The sequence below is a fragment of the Schistocerca cancellata genome, chromosome 2, assembly GCF_023864275.1.
Source record: "Schistocerca cancellata isolate TAMUIC-IGC-003103 chromosome 2, iqSchCanc2.1, whole genome shotgun sequence".
Classification (NCBI taxonomy): domain Eukaryota; kingdom Metazoa; phylum Arthropoda; class Insecta; order Orthoptera; family Acrididae; genus Schistocerca; species Schistocerca cancellata.
The window spans coordinates 1070841645-1070859779 of NC_064627.1; the positions used below are offsets into that span (position 1 = coordinate 1070841645).

The 18135-nt window shown below is 43.4% G+C and overlaps 1 protein-coding gene across 1 annotated transcript in view; it reads left to right on the top strand.

The window, feature by feature from the left end:
• Window positions 1-18135, top strand: part of LOC126163068 (zinc finger protein ZIC 1-like) — a 262917-nt gene that overhangs the window by 152336 nt on the left and 92446 nt on the right. The gene's annotated exons all lie outside the window — the stretch shown is intronic.

Genomic DNA, 18135 nt, shown 5'->3' on the forward strand with positions numbered 1-18135 from the left:
GTGATACATTTTCCGTGGTGTATGACGCGTTTCGTGAACAGCTTTTCAATACCAGTGTACAGGTGAGTTTTATCTTGGTTTCTTTAACTCACACGAAAACACCTTTCACTACACAATCTAAGAGTAGTTTCGGTACCGCTGCTGCTCTGCATAATTGACTAACATTATACAGGAAAACCGAAAATTTAAGGAGGCAGCAGATTGTAATGTAAGTTTAGATATAATCAATTTCCTGAACGTCAATATCTAAGAACAAGAATGAAGAATGATTCAGTGGAAACACAACGTCAGACCAGAGAGGGTTTCCCTTTACCTACCTAGCTCAGACTGTGTAAAAGAACAACGAACAGAAAAAAGGCCAAGAGATTTATGGAGAAGACATCTTCTGTCGGAAGTAATAGTAAAAAATTAAATGTCGCTACTCAAAGTACAAGACATAAAACGAATCACTACGTTCATGCAACAGAAACATTACTTTTATAAAAGCAACCTTTTTCATTGAAGAACTCAAATATAAATCTTGTCAACATAAATAAAACACAGATAACACTTTTTCCGCTTCGCTAGAACAGGGTACTTGTTCCAGCTGCTTCTTGAAGGTATTTATAACTACTATATAAGTACAAGCGCAGGACTCGTGATGTTCAAGATTAAGAGAGTAGGTTGATTCGGAACTATAAACAGAGAGTGGTTGAAGGTTACGCGTTTGTACAACAACGATGTATTTCCCGATTTTAACTACATCAAATTGCACGAAAAAACAATGTGCTGTTAATATATCTTCGACGCATCAGTGTATCTAAGTATAGCGTTTTCTTGCCACGCAAACGAGAACCGACAAACACGGCACTTTAGTTTTGGAACGACAGAATCCTGTATGACGTTAAAGTAAACTGGGGGTTATAACTTGCGCTACTTGCGACCAATCAATGAAATTCCAAGCACGAGTGGGGAAAGAGGCGTTTGAGCAGTGCAGACACCGAGCACGGAGTTCATACGCCATCGTAGTTGCGTATGCGTAAAACGGCTGTTTTCTGGCGCTTGAAAGTAGCTGTCTGGCATCTGCTTAAACGAAACTTGTATCTACTGTTCGGTACCAGATTACCGTGTAAAACTGACTCTAGCCTAGACGAGGAACAGAGTCCACGAGTTTCTTAAGGTATGCGCACTCAACTGAAGTCACCCATTGATGATTAGTACCATAGAGCTGCCAAATTATGTGCCTGTTGGTCCTACGTTTCACCTGCTGTTACAAATAGTCCTAGCCATTTTCTGTCGGACCCAGATCGGATGATTCAGTGGCTGAGTCGAGGCGTAATGGGGCGCCTGATGTTCATCAGATTAGGAGCGTAAGTGTGAAGGCTTGAAAACACTACTTTCGTTACCTTGAAAGACGATAGTGAACTGAAGATGTGGATGGAAGAACACTTATTTGCACTTATTTGCCCCGAGAAGGTTGAAACACACATTGTGGTTCCTGTTGACGGTAAAGTGGATGAGTGGGCTCGAGTTAAAGCATGAAAAACATCTCCAAAACATTAAAGTACCAGCTTTGGACCGAAGGACACTCTCTACACACACTGCATCATTAAGGAGGAGGCGAAATCGCGACACGTCGGACAACACTAGCCGCGTGCCGTGAGCTACTGTCCAGTTTCTGCGCTGTTTGGCCCTCGCACTGAAACTCGGGATCAACATTTTACGCTGCTGCCTTAGCAATGTGAGCCTGCGGAACTGGTTGGTATGAACCCGTGTTCACCGACACCCGCTATTCTCGTCAGGACTGAACGCACTGACAAAGCGTGACACTCATCTCTATTTCTGTCGACGACAGTCTTTCCATGACCACCCCAACTAATCTGACAAACTCTTTCCCGGTGTAGTAACCTGCTCATTCAAACGCGGTTGGCGTTTAGTAAGCTATGCAACACATTCTTTTTCTGGAAGCCTTTTTTTTTAAAATCAGGATTACAACACACCCACTCTTGTGGCTACAAAACCCTGTTTTTCAACATAACCTCCGCTAAACGTGACGGACTTACGTCACCTTTCTCGGAGGGCTTGTATGCTCGCATGGTACTACTCTACTGCTCGGCTTCAGAGTCAACTCCTCAACACTCAATGCACTGCTCCTCGCGAAGTCGAAATGTGCGATATCCGGGCTGTAGGGCGCATGAGGAGAAACAGTCCAATGAATTTTTTCGAGCTCCTCTCGCGTGCTGAGGCTTGTGAGCACCTCGAAAGAGAGTGTGCGCACGTACCAACATTGCAGGAGTCACAGCTGTGTATGGCCGGCCTGCATGCGGGAGATCCGTGAGGTTTGTACGACCTTGTTGCAATGGTGACAGACGTCCCGTCCAACGACTCACCGTGCTTTTGTTCACTGCCAGGTCTCCGTAGACATTCTGCAAACGCCTATAAATATCTGCGATGCCCTGGTTCCCTACCAAAAGAAACTTAATGACAGCTCTCTGCTTGGAACGCACCTCCGGTACAGACGCCATTTTAAAGGAAACGTATAGCGCCACCATCTATCGGAACATTTTGAAACTATGGGGGCTGAAGAGGGATTACTCCACGATGTCGCACGACAATTCCGCAATTTTTCAACCGAAACTGGACGAGAACAAAAACGTGTTTCGTTATTTATTGAGCACCGCTCGTACGACAGCGCCTTTCTGCCATCCTGTCGCGACTTCATGTCTACTCATCTCATTACGCTGATTCCATACAATGGATTGCCTCACAGGCAGTACTTCGCGACCGTGATGGAGTAGTGTTCACCCTTCTGGTACCTGTCCTGTACCGTCTAATGTGTTCCAAAGTGAACAGATTGTTCTTTTATCGGGGTGCCATGTTGTTCGGCCAGCTTATTTATCATTTACGATACGTAATTTCTGGAAGGTTGTGGGACTTACTCATTTGAGTGTGCTTTTGGGTGTGAAATGTTTTTCTTGTGACGACATTGCTGCTGTGTCTGGGACGCGATTCCGCATTATCTAAGCTTCAAATTTATGTCTTCTACAAGAGTCCTGGCGATGATGTACGTCCAATATGGCTCTAGCGTCCGGAGAGGTCGGTCGCCGATCATGACGTCGACTTAATTTTCTTTCATCTGGACAACTATCGGCCATGGAGAATTTCGTATGCGGAGGCCTCAGCCGGATGGATTGTCGTCTGGTTTTCGTGATTTCAGCGGGTGACGGTTATGTATGACGACAGGGTTCGACCATGGTACGGCGATGGACTTCGCCCCTCAGGTCGGCTGTACTCATCTGTAGTTTCCACCGCGTTGTTTGTCGTCTTTGCGCCATAACAGCTGCCCAAAAAGTCTTCTTTCTTACAGTAGCGTATTGCGTGCCCAGAGAATCAACAATGGAATCATAAAGACGTGTGTCCTCCAATCGCCCATCGGCGATTGTACCGATCATTGTGCAGACTGCGATCGGGACAAAGTTGTTAACAAACTTTTTGATTATAAAAAGCATCATAAACAAAGTGAAGCGCCTTCTACTAATCAGTCGATCAAATTATCTCAATTCGAAAATATAAATTCATTGTCAATGTTAGGCTACTGAATCCTTTGGAGCATCACTGGAAGGATTGTTTACTTGTGGATTGCACGTGTTGCTGAGGTAAGGTTGGGATTAAGCTGACTTAGCTTGCACGTAATTTATTCTTTGTCCGTGACCAGGGTAACTTGCTGGTAACTTAACATGAATGCTGGTTACAGTTCGCAACCAATATGGCAAGCGGAAGTATACGTCTTAAGTTATGCCGGTGTTCCATATTTCATGCATATATAAAGTGATTATTAGGAAAAGAGCCTACTAAGTGATTATTCGAAAAAAGAGTCTATCCAGGAAAGTGAGTGTTAAAAAAAGAGCTCACCTAAGAGATCTATACCAAACAACGTATTGGCACAACCATTCATCGTAAACTATTTGCAACGTATTGACGTGCCAAGCAACATTTCTGCAGTCAGTACAGTTCACGAGAGCTCGGGAAACTAGAAGACCTGTTTACAGTTTTTGTTGTTTTCTAGATATACTTTGGCTTTTTGAAGACCAGCTAATACCATTACGCGAAAGTGGCGTCAAGTCTAAGGGGTCTTTCGGGCCATAAGTGACGTCACCTATTGACAGCTTCGCTGTTTTTATAACTTTTTCCTCCCCGTGAGATTAAATTTTATCGACCACTTCCGTCTTTAGCTTTCCTCCATTTCTTTATCCTGTAAGTAATTACACAACACCCTCAAAAGCCTCGCACTGAACGACGGTGGCTTTTGTCACGTACACGGAATTATCTTGTCCTGGCGGACGGGTTTGTGCAGTGTCAGCTCATTAATCACTGCCCTCGACACACTTCATCCATTCATTCTGGCCAGACGGATGGCACGTTTCACCTCAACCGTTCCGAATCACATTCTGACCAATTTATTGCAAACTATTCACGGGTAGAATCCCGACCAATTTTTCACAGCTTGGTAACAGCCGCTTTCCCCAAAGCTTTTAACAGCTCTAAAAGGAAACTGCTGTCTTAAACATAATACTGCTAATAACAGTATTTTGTATCGACTGCAATGGCCCAGCACTAGCGTATACTGCCACCGACTCTATTTAGGATCTCCAGTTCACTTCAATGCTGGCCATAAGCTGGCAGTAATTCGGATTCTTCTATCACAGAAACGTCGCCTTATAGGTGCGAGTTCTTAATTTCATTGTTTTGATAAAACGTCATTTTCATTAAAAAATAACAACAGGCCAACTGGAGTGATGTAGCATGATTACGTCTGCAGCCTTTGTATTTCAGAAAGGTTCGGGTTATACCCTGTTGATCTCCGCCGTACACTTCAGTGGCTGGCAGAACTCAGATGTGGATATGTGTAGATGTTGCTCCACCGTTCTTCGTGTGTACGGAAACCTTTATGAAACATATGAACTTCAGAGGCATTTATGGTGACCTTATTACTAAAATCGGTTCGTAAATACTTGACGTTGTGCACGAAGTACGACGTTTTGGTGCTTGCAGACAGTAGTAGTGCAGCTTTGGACTTTTCGTGTCCCAAATAGGTGACGTCTGTGCCGTCAGAGGTGGAAACATGCTTCAATCACCCAAAAACCAAGTTGTTCGCCATGTGGGGTTACATATGATATGAACCACTGATAGAAAGCTGCGAGCTTTTTTCTAGACGTAACAACCCATGGACACGACGAATTCACTACGGATGGACCTTTAAACCCGTGTGCAACTCGGCGTGGGCGCTGCAGACGGAGAGGCTAAACCATCTCGACAGGCGTCGCGCATGCTTCGTGAGACTCAAAGAATATGCAGCTTTTACATCGACCACGTGTTCTGGTATTAATTAGTTACGGTCGACGATTTTTGGCCGATTCTGTCACATTTTCTGTATCCGTATGATGTTGAAGTCGCTTAGTGCATCATTCGGTACTATTTTTTAAGTCTCGGTATAAGTGGAACAGGGAATGTGCGAGGTGACACAGTGTACTCTCAGCTGTAATGATAAACCCTTTTCTTCCTCAAGTAAACGAGGATCACGTCCGAAATAAAAAAGAAACATTATTCTGTAATAGAAAAATAACGATCCTGCCAGGCGACGCTCCGAGTATGACAATTTATTCCATCAGTGATTTCGGCCCTCCAGCAATTTAGCAGATGTCAGAGTTGAAATGGAACAGCTGATGTGTCGAGTGTTTGATATCGCGAATAATCATGACTCTTTATGGATGAACATCAATTACAGCGTCTAGCCTGTCTTCCTTCGTCGCGTTAAGGCTCTCTATAAGCGCTTGCAAATGAACACTAAACCGAAATTGCCCGTCGATGATGAAATGACGGAGAGGTTCACACACACACACACACACACACACACACACACACACACACACACACACACACAGTCCCGAGCGGAGAAAATCACCAATCCAGCCGGGAAGCGAACCGCGGGGCCCCGGAATCGAGAAGCAGCACCGCTAATAACGGACTCCTAATGTTTTTCCATAAACACGATGGAACTGTGACGTGGACCAAAGTAAAAAAAAATCGTTTTATAAGATTACCACAGTTTTTGAACTCCCTATTTAAGACTCCCGGCAGGGTCAGGTTATAGTTTAGGCCCCGTGAAGACTTTCGTCTGTATATAGATAAGTATTGGTCACTACGTAACATTTTCAAATCGTAGTTAATGGTTACAGTGGATGACTGAGTGAGAGGTCAGCTGAGCTGCAGAACGCAGTGCATGAAGTGAGGAATAGTCTGCTGCTTGTAGACTTGTTCGTAAAATTGCGCTGTGTTTGTAGCTGTGTGCTATATAAGCTCTCGAGCGTCGTGTAAGTCGCAGAGCAAAGTTTGCACACGCCATCAAGTGTTTGCCCAGGTTTGAGGCACACTTGATGCCGTCCCTGCCGCGGATTGTGCCTCGCTCTTCTATTGTGTCGACTCTGTGTGTGTGTGTGTGTGTGTGTGTGTGTGTGTGCTGCGGCTGCCTGCAGCGTGCGGAGGGTTGTGTTGTATTGGGTTGGGGTCCTCGCCGCAGCCCCGTCAAGTGCCCGCTACCTCCCGCCGATCTTCCTTACACAAATGTCAGCACGTACCTCGTCCATACTATCACGTCTTTATGTAAGGGTTACCTTGAAAGGAGCTTCTCCTTTGTATAACTTACCTATATTTGTATAACTTATCTGCATAATCACCGTTCAGATTTCGACCCCCTTTACTTGGACCTTCACCAGGAATTTTTTGGTTCCCGGGAAGGCTGAACATTGGAAAACACCGGAGGTATTTGCATCAGAGAGATCGAAACATGACCCAATCTAATCGGCCAGAGCATTTTAACCCATTAGCTAGTTATTACGCCGGGAAATCCGGAAACAGCACAAAATTTTGCCAGTTCTTCGTAGCAAATACAGACCTAGCAACGCAACAGACTGCTGGTATACAGTTATTTTTATTTCGTGCTTATAATCGAACCTGTTTCGGCCATACGTTCGTCATCCTCCTAAGTTACAATGGAAGAAATTTGAAAAGTCTACATCAAAATTTTTGCCATTTCTACGTACATGAGACATGCAGTAAAAATTAAAATATGTCCTGTTCATCGCCGTATGACAGAGGCATTTTTTTCTGTTCAGTAGCATTAATATAAGGAAACATAAAAATTTTGCAGTTTACCCAAAATAAGTCACTTAAGTGTACGAATATAAATACATAGACGATTATACCGTAGACAAGCGTGTCACTTCGAGAGCATTTACCGCCACCGGTTGAACCAGGCAGACGGCAGAGCACTTAGTCCGATGTTTGCGCTGTATGATAACTCAAAGTCGTACTGAACCAGAGAACAGAAGACCAGGGCGAAACGAGTGATGTCTCACTTTTCCTACTCCTTGTGGTAGATGCGTGATACACGTCAAGGCAGAAGCTGGAAAACGCTGATGTACTAAACATTAAAAAGTAAGAAAAAGAAACCTCTTGTTTCTTTAGAGTATATTTTAGTATATTTGTGCTTATGCCAGTTTTCTTTTTTTTTTATCAACATCTACACTACGTGGAAATTATGCAATTCACAATTAAGGGCCTGGCAGAGGATTCATAGAACCACCTTCAACCTGTTTCTCTACCGTTCCACTCTCGAACGGCGAGAGGGAAAAACCAGCACTTAAATATTTTTGTACGAGCTCTGATTTCTCTTATTTATCACGATGATCATTTCTCCTTATAAACGTGGGTGCCAACAAAGTATTTTCGCAATCGAGGGAGAAAGTAGATGACTGAAATTTCACGATAAGATCCTGCCGCAACGAAAACCGCCTTTGTTTTAAATGATTGCCACACCAATAATCTTAAAATTATTTGCAATTTTCTTCACTGCAGCCAGTACCAATACTTACTCATCCATTTCATAGTAATATAGATTGACAGCGACAAATGTAATAAAACACAGATAATAACAAAGGGCTTTGTGTATAATAAAACGATAGCAGGGGCGGATGAAGTCTTTGTCGACGACTGACAGCCCTTCTCTCTTGCCTGAGACGTGTTTAAGATTTGAGGCCAATACCTGGTGGATGTAGTTCCCGGAAGAAATGTGTAATACTTGTTACTCTTTTTTCTCCACACAAAAGTATTTATTTTTATTACGCCAATAGACCAGACGTGTATCAGGAAGGAGAACTGTTCAGGCCTCCCTTTGACATATTAATTGAGTTTTTTTCCTTCGCTTCAGTAAATGACTGTGGACTAATATCAGAATGATGTGATATTTCAGTTTCTCTTGGCGGTACTGATAGTGTGTGTCAGTTTTATTTCCAGAACTTCCCTAATTGTCAGATATTACCCAAAGAGTGAGCAACGAAATCTGCTCTGCACACCTGACTAGGGCAACCGAGTAGTTTGTCGAAATGTCGTGGACAGAAGAACAGTGTTACTCGGATGCTAACCGGGTCACTTGCAAATCAGCAGCAGGATGGTTCCTCAAAGAAGAGACGATGAGTCTTTTGGCGGACACCGGACATTGACATTTTTTGCTACGCTGCTGTTCTCTAACTGCGACGATTCAGCAGCAGGACAGCGGTCTTATATTTATTCATCGCTTCGTATACGTAAAAGATGGCCATTGCCGAAGGGAGCACTATATTTTCCGTCTTCCCCTCCACTCCTCGTTTCTCGGCTATTCCAGAACTGCGCAAACTTGCAAGGGAGGGAAGGACTGTATTAAAAGAGAAGAAGGCTCGCCAAATAAATCGTCGTCGGCGGCGGCGGTGGTGGGGGTCGGAGGCGCGGGTACCGAGACGGCAGAAATAAACCGGCCAGTCCCTTGCGCCGCGCCGCGTCACAAAAAGCTCTCCAGCGTGACGCCGTCCGTCTTGGCGTCCAGCAGAAACAAAAGGCGACAGCGCTGGGGGCCTCTCCAGGACAGCCCAGTCGTGGCATAAATCTGCCGGCCCGGTCGCTATGATGGAGAGCCTGCTACTGGTTTTGCTCTAACGAGCCTGCTGCTGCGGTACGGTTTCCTGGAAAACTCTGGCCGCTGGCCGCCGCTATGTTCTCCCCACTCGCGGCGTTTCCTACCATATTGTGAAAGAAATTAATTTTTTTTAAACAGCAATGAGCGACTTAAGATGAAGTTGAGACTCATATGTCTCACGGAAAATGTACGTATTTCTACCAGCCCAATAGATCACCTACGCTTGTGGTACAGGCAGGATTTCCTCAGTAAGTACAAATATCGGGTGCTATTCTAATACCGGGGAGCGTAGGCAAAACTGACAGTTTAAGGGGAGATTGTACCTTATATACTTACAATGTTAAATTTGTCAATTTTTGGTACATTTATCTCGTGAACGGTTGATGATGGTGTTATAAAATTTTAATGGCTCTTGGAGGAAGAGTCTCTCTCCATTGACCTATATTTGTAGATAAGTTGCTTGCATAATTTATTTTTTAGAGAATTTTTTGCAAGTTGTAAAATTTTTTCCGCATATAGAAGCTTTATTCATTCATAATTTTTACAATATTAGATTGAATTTATTTTGAAAATGCATCATTGATGTTCAACCCAGTTTCTGTAAACCGTGTAAGTTTCACTGTTCTATGATGGTAAGTTCCTGAAAAAATGTATCTAATCATTAAAAAAATAAAATCTCAGGAATTCGGCATTAAAGATTAACATACTTTGTTACTGACCTGCGCCATATCCTGGGTCATCTGCATTTTGTTCATCCTCCCTGGCTCTCTTAGCTTTCCTTGAGTGCATTCTTGCCTTCTTAGCTATCATAGTCACTTCATGATTTGCTTTCTTCACACGGACATCATCCAATTCGGAACATGCCATCGCCATATTTTCCCCAGGACGTATGCCTAACTTTTGAAGCAGCCTAACTCTCCCCACATGACCATCATTAAATGAAAGAACTGCATCATGTAAACACCCGAATTCAATGTATCTTTACCTACAAATACTGTTTTAGGAATTCTAGACCATATGACACTCTTAAATGATTTCATTTGGGTTGTGGAAGAACACGGAACAAGTGCATGTAGCGCACGAACAGGGCGGCCAAAATATTTTCACAAATCAACAAATTAGATTTTTTAGGTTCAAGAAGTTGACAGAAGGCAAAAGGGGGACGTGGCAACATGCGCTGCCCTTAAAGTAAATGAATATTTAAAGACACATAATTCTCTAGTAACATACTCTACAAGGAATGTTTATGAGCAAAAAAAATTTTGTTTCTTGTTTTGCCCCCTACGAAGGTACAAGTGGAAAGAGGGCTGAAGGCGTGAACTGAAATTCGTGTTAGGGAGAGCGTCGGACTAGAGCTGTCCGTGCAGCTGTGTTAACCATTTTGCTACAGTGATGTAATGGTTAGCACATCTGCCTAGCGAGCAGGAGACACGTGTGCAAGTCAAGGCTGTGGAACAGATTTTAATACATTTCTTCAGCTTCTGTCAGTATCAAAGATGAGACGCATACTTGTCAAGGAAAATGTATTTCCATGAGATCAATACATTTATTTCGTTTGGGAATTAAGTTTTAAATTAAACAAAAAGGACATGTCTTCAAATTTTCTACGTAATCCCGTGACGAGATTTAAGATGGAAATTCCTGGACGTCATTCCCTTAGTTCAGGAATAATTTTGAGCCAGATCAATTTTAATGCAAGGCCTTTCAAAGAAATAACAATACTCGCCTATTTTACAAATGAAAATATTTTGTACCGAAAGTTTCTTAAAGGTTAACATATTTGTTTAGCATAAGGAAAATGAACAAACAAACCTATTGAAGATAGTACAGGGTGTTTCAAAAAGAATATACGTATTACAAAGTATTATTTTGTCTAAACCATCGATCGCTGCGCGTCGCTTCGGCTATTGGAGAAACGAATGGCAGTTGTCTTCTGTTTTGCTTGGTAATCGTGATATGTTTAAAATGGCTACTCCGCAGGAAAAATCATTTTGTGTTCTCGAGTTTGTGAAGTTCAATTCCATGATTACAGTGCAAAGACGTTTCAGGCTGAGGTACCAGACTGATCCTCTGAATGAGTGGAACAATCGCAGATGGTATTGGCAGTTTCTAGATACAGGATGTGTATGTAAAGGAAAGAGTCCTGGCCGCCCTCGGGTTCCTGAAGAAAATGTTGTACGAATTCAAACTGCTTTCCAACGTAGTCCTTCAAATTCAACTCGTCGTGCCAGTCGGGATTTACAGCTGCCTACAACAACAATTTGGCGTGTTTTGAGACGTCGGTTGGTTATGAAGCCGTACAAGTTACAGCTGTTACAAGCTCTGCGTCCTGATGACAAAAGCAAACGTGTGGCATTTTTTGACGAGATTCTTGGTGCTCATGACAATAACACCTTGGCACAACGCATTGTGTTCAGTGATGAAGCGACTTTCCGTATTAGTGGTCAGGTAAACAAACACAATGCTCGAATTTGGCGCGTACAGAACCCACATGCAGCCATTGAACATGTACGAGATTCGCCCATTCTTCTTTGATGGAAACACGGTTAACGGTCAGCAGTATCTCACTATGTTACAAAACTGGTTGTTTCCGAGGCTGCACGAAGACAACTTCATTTTTGAACAAGACGGGGTACTCCCCTCACTGGAGTCGCCAAGTGCGTGAATATCTGAATGAAACCCTACCGAATAGTTAGATTGGCCGTCAAGGAGCTGGCAACTTATTACGTCTCAGCTGGGCTCCACGGTCACAGGATTTGACACCCTCTGACTTCCTTCTGTGTCGCTGATGGAGGACATATTGAACATCTGTAATCTGAACTTGAGAGGTTCGTAAATATGTGTGTAAAGTTTCTTATTCGTATGTCTTAAAGCTTAATAAATATATGCAGTCGAAATACGTTCAAAATGGTTCAAATGGCTCTGAGCACTATGGGACTTAACATCTGAGGTCATCAGTCTCCTAGAAGTCAGAACTACTTAAACCTAACTAACCTAAGGACATCACACACATCCATGCCCGAGGCAGGATTCGAACCTGCGACCGTAGCGGTCGCGCGGTTCCAGACTGAAGCACCTAGAGCCGCTCGGTCACACCGGCCGGCGCGAACTAACACAAGGATCTCGACCACAGTGGCAAAGTACCATTTTCCGTTTCCTCGTTCGTAACTTCCCTTTGCCGGATATGTTTCCGATGCGTTAAAGATCCAGTTGTTCTCAATCTATAATACACATATTTAAATGTACGACGTGTAGGGTGAGTACGTTGAGGACATCTTTCAGCGTGTAAGTCTCTAGCTCTCTCTGAATTTCGTTGGCATTCTCCGTAAGTGAGAAGCATATCGACTTGTTCTTCAAACGAATACATCATTCACATTCGCTTGATACGACGATACTAGTCTTACCGTTTCTATTAGTGTTGTATTGCGAGACCGTCGAATGGTGTTTACATGTCAATATCATCAAGTCGTATTCGGCGAATGGACGATATAGGAGAGAGAATTGTCGGAGCATGTGCTTTGATGAGTACCAAGGTGATAAGGAATACCACTCAATCCATGGTAAGAAGATTGCAGCACTGCATCGATACCAATGGTCTTCACTTCGAACACCTTCTGTAAATGGACGTTCATGCTGCCTTTTTGACCTTCGTTGACCTTCAAAGATCTTACTGTTACACATCATTGGATTCGCCTCGATAGCCGCTATCGGAAAATAAGTACCAAACTATAGCATTCCATTAAAAAAAAAGAAAAAAGTCGACTTTCATATTTCTGAAGCGACCCCACCTAGCAACAAAAAACAAACGTCATATTATGGCCCCCGTTGTCCCGTGCTACATTTGTCCCACAAACGTTACAGCTACTATCATACTTTCGGAGTTATTCTATAGGTGGCATTAGTTAGTGACTCACCCTGTATATAACGGTCATAAGTGCAGTTATTTCGATTGGTGACTGAAGATGGTGTCCTGAACAATATTACATCAGTATTTACGTCATTTGCAGAGTAATAATCATAGTTATTTTAAGTCCTATATTTTTAGATCGATTAGTCCCTCCAATATGTGGCAATAGCAAGTCATTGATGGTTATTTTGTCCTGAGCAGCATGTCATGTGTTGGATTGTGGACGCATGGACGCAAAACGTTAGAGTAATTACTGTTCTATACGAAACTGATATCCTTATAATACATATATCGATGGCACACGAAGCAAAGTGAGCATGAAAATAAGAAAAGGACAGATAAAAGGAGCACATATTGCCAGAAAAGTCTACCAACATTAAATGCAGGCCTTAATTTGAAGAAGACGTTCCTGAGAATGTCAATCTGGAGCACAGCATTGTGAGGAAGTGAATCGTCCGGTGCTTGACAACCGGAAAATTAGAGAAGCGAAGAGTGTTTGACACACCTACGTTGGAAGCGAGCGTGACGACTGCGTGCGAGAGGCTGGCCTGAGGATTGTACTGTGTACTGAAACCAGTAGACAGTATGGAAAACGAATAACATGCGAAAATGGACTAAAACATACACTTTCAGAGAATAGAACGAGATATGGAATAACAAAAAGACGCTGAAAATATAGTACACAGAGGCTGTAAATAATGAGGACGTCGGCTGCAAGTGCTGCTCTCAGATGAAGAGTAAGGCTTCAGCGCCTTAGGCGCTTCTTAATCTTGTTTTCTCTTGGCCTTTAATAGCGAATCTTGTAGTCTCCTTCAGATGTGTATGCATTTCTTACAGCGTAGAGTGCACCAACGTCACTGGGTAGCGTTCCGTATGGCGGTGGCTCACCAGTCTATGTGGGAACCGTTTGGTTCCAGAAAACTTAACCCAGTTTGGGACCACGGGTAGCTACAAATCGACACCCTCATTTCAGTGGAGTTTCCGGATCATGAACCGACCGTAACTCTGGTAACACAATCAGAAACAGCAGAGAGGGCAAAAAAAGCTCATCCGTAGTGGTTGGTACGGGCAGTGATTCTGGACCGCTTGAAACAGCAGGTTCCCGCTGCTCAGGATGCTGCAGGAATTTAACCGCCAGACATTTTTGTCTAGTACGCGGGTCGACTTCTGTGTTTATGCGCCGTGGCTTGTTAAAATGTGTAGCGAGAGTTAGGTGTTGTTTACCGGACAGTAACCATATTTCAGGAGCCGGAGCGGGGAGGAGGTAATATTTATAGCGGCGCACCGGCCATACATAAGGCGCGCTGGCGGGCGGGCAGCCCTGGAGGATTACTGGAGGCTCCAGCCGCCGCTCTGGAGAGCCGGCGGGCGGCGGGCAACAGTAGTTCCTCTACTCGCTCATTCAGTCGCTCTGATTGCCTCTTGTTGCCGGCAACGCGACAGATGGAGACGTCCTCGTCAGGAGTCGGTGGTCACGACACAAGGGTGCCTCTTTAACTGGGGGCACTGAGGTACAGCAGCGCACGGTGTTGCTGTCTGCTTTTGATCCGTACTGTTGTCGCCTTCTATGTGCTGGGGCCAAACTCGTAACTCGTTTGGAATCGAGTTAATTTCATACATGAAAACTTGCATCTATTTTGTGTGTGTGTGTGCGCGCTACGAAGGGCGTGGCCAGATGGGTATCGCACGTAATTCTGAGAGGAAGGAGGGGGGGGGGGGGGGGACGCTTGAAATATTTCATCCGTTCACTGTGTTAAAAACATCTCATGAGGTCAGACTTCTTCACAGATTAAAACTGTGTGCACGGCAGACAGTGGCTCCTGGAACCTTTCCTTAGGCATGCAGTGGTCTATTGTCCACTGACTTTTCAGGGCACGACTCACGACCCACAACTTCACGTCCACCTTATCTCCTGAGTTCCAAACATAAGAAACGATGACCTTCGTACCTTTCTGGTAGTAGTTAGGTGCTACCAGTGCTGAATCTGTGCGGGTGGCTCGTAGATCCTGCCTGGATAGCTAAGTCAACTATAGAATTGCTCGCGATAAGGAATGTTCCAGGTACGCACCCAGTGTCCGTGCCAGAGCACACTTCGCCACAGTCCTAGAAAGTCATGACCGATTCAAATTATGTGCTGCACCAGAAACCGAACCTGGACACTAGCCGGAAACTGCGCAGGTGTAGGTGGTGGTAAGTTCCTGTAGGAACCTAGGCTTACACACTACTTAATCTAAACTTAAACTAATTTGCACTAAGGACAACACACACACCCATGTCCGAGGGAGGACTCGAACCTCCGACGGGTGGAACCGCGCGAACCGTGGCAAGGCGCCCCAGACCACGCGGCTTCAGGAGTAGGAGTTTCGTTCGCTTTACTGAACGCATCTTCTTCATAACTACATAATGTAACGAGTGTTTGAAAGCTTACCAGTCAGTACGCTTACTCTTCTGTACCTTTTTAAAACTATGTTATCTTGCCTTCAGTTGTTAATGTTTTACTTTACGATTGAAATTTCGGTGTTATGCCATTTTCAAGATCGACAGAACGTAGTACAACGTAATGAGAACAATGTAAGGTCGAGTTAACAGCACGTAAACAAATTTTGTGGTCTGTTGACAGTCATGTACTCACAACATTTTGATTTAGAGGTTTAAGTAATGAGATAACGTAATATGGACAGCGATTCTAGTCAATATTCCATTTTATATACTGCAGTTTTGAGTGGACTGTATATATTGCGACAGGTTTGAAGTTTTTCACTAGATTCAAAGAGCATACAAATTGTAGATCTTCATTCAGTGCACATCCACGAAACTACTCTCATTACACAAATAACATCAAGGGATCTTTAAACGTACCACACAGCGGCTTGCCAGTACCGATTGTTGCACTGCAGCGTGGCCCACCGCAGATATATAACAGAGGGCGGAACGCCGAGGAGGCAGCAGATGTATGGTGGTTTGGAAGTCGATCTTCGTGCTTCAGTTTTGCCCGACGGTAGTAGCGAAGACTGACTGCCACAATATGGCGTCAAGTGATAAGGATATATGCATGGATTGTACATTACTGCCAAAGATCCTGGTTATAAACTTGGACAATACTGTCTTCAAAATCTCTATATATTACATCGTATTAACGAAATATTCCTATAATAAAATAGAACATTGGTTTTATAAATAAATCTCTATAAACGACATGAAAGTAAAGTTCTCTAAAAATATAAAACAATAAAATAAAATAAAGATTGTCACCACAGACATGTAAAATTTAATGTATGTAATTTTTGTATTTATTTCTGTGTCTGCTTTCCTTGGTAACTTCAACCAAACCCATCAATGTAGCCAATCAATGTAGCATATCACGCGCATGGCTGGTTGTCAGTGATGTAATGCCGTAGGAGATGTTGTTGTTGTTGTGGTCTTCAGTCCTGAGACTGGTTTGATGCAGCTCTCCATGCTACTCTATCCTGTGCAAGCTTCTTCATCTCCCAGTACCTACTGAAACCTACATCCTTCTGAATCTTGGTCTCCCCCTACGATTTTTACCCTCCACGCTGCCCTCCAATACTAAATTGGTGATCTCTTGATGCCTCAGAACATGTCCTACCAACCGATCCCTTCTTCTGGTCAAGTTGTGCCAGAAACTTCTCTTCTCCCCAATCCTATTCAATACTTCCTCATTAGTTATGTGATCTACCCATTTAATCTTCAGCATTCTTCTGTAGCACCACATTTCGAAAGCTTCTATTCTCTTCTTGTCCAAACTATTTATCGTCCATGTTTCACTTCCATACATGGCTACACTCCATACAAATACTTACAGAAACGACTTCCTGACACTTAAATCTATACTCGATGTTAACAAATTTCTCTTCTTCAGAAACGCTTTCCTTGCCATTGCCAGTCTACATTTTATATCCTCTCTACTTCGACCATCATCAGTTATTTTGCTCCCCAAATAGCAAAACTCCTTTACTACTTTAAGTGTCTCATTTCCTAATCTAACACCCTCAACATCACCCGACTTAATTCGACTACATTCCATTATCCTCGTTTTGCTTTTGTTGATGTTCATCTTATATCCTCCCTTCAAGACACCATCCATTCCATTCAACTGCTCTTCCAAGTCCTTTGCTGTCTGACAGAATTACAATGTCATCGGCGAACCTCAAAGTTTTTATTTCTTCTCCATGGATTTTAATACCTACTCCGAATTTTTCTTTTGTTTCCTTTACTGCTTGCTCAATATACAGATTGAATAACATTGGGGAGAGGCTTACTCCCTTCCCAACCACTGCTTCCCTTTCATGTCCCTCGACTCTTATAACTGCCACCTGGTTTCTGTACAAATTGTAAATAGCCTTTCGCTCCCTGTATTTTACCCCTGCCCCCTTTAGAATTCGAAAGAGAGTATTCCAGTCAACATTGTCAAAAGCTTTCTCTAAGTCTACAAATGCTAGAAACGTAGGTTTGCCTTTCCTTAATCTTTCTTCTAAGATAAGTCGTAAGGTCAGTATTGCCTCACGTGTTCCAGTATTTCTACGGAAACCAAACTGATCTTCCCCGAGGTCGGCTTCTACTAGTTTTTCCATTCGTCTGTAAAGAATTCGTGTTAGTATTTTGCAGCTGTGGCTTATTAAACTGATTGTTCGGTAATTTTCACATCTGTCAGCACCTGCTTTCTTTGGGATTGGAATTATTATATTCTTCTTGAAGTCTGAGGGTATTTCGCCTGTTTCATACGTCTTGCTCACCAGATGGTAGAGTTTTGTCAGGACTGGCTCTCCCAAGGCCGTCAGTAGTTCCAATGGAATGTTGTCTACTCCGGGGGCCTTCTTTCGACTCACTTCTTTCAGTGCTCTGTCAAACTCTTCAAGCAGTATCGTATCTCCCATTTCATCTTCATCTACATCCTCTTCCATTTCCATAATATTGTCCTCAAGTACATCGCCCTTGTATAGACCCTCTATATACTCCTTCCACCTTTCTGCTTTCCCTTCTTTGCTTAGAACTGGGTTTCCATCCGAGCTCTTGATATTCATACAAGTGGTTCTCTTATCTCCAAAGGTCTCTCTAATTTTCCTGTAGGCAGTATCTATCTTACCCCTAGTGAGATAAGCCTCTACATCCTTACATTTGTCCGCTAGCCATCCCTGCTTAGCCATTTTGCACTTCCTGTCGATCTCATTTTTGAGAGGTTTGTATTCCTTTTTGCCTGCTTCATTTACTGCATTTTTATATT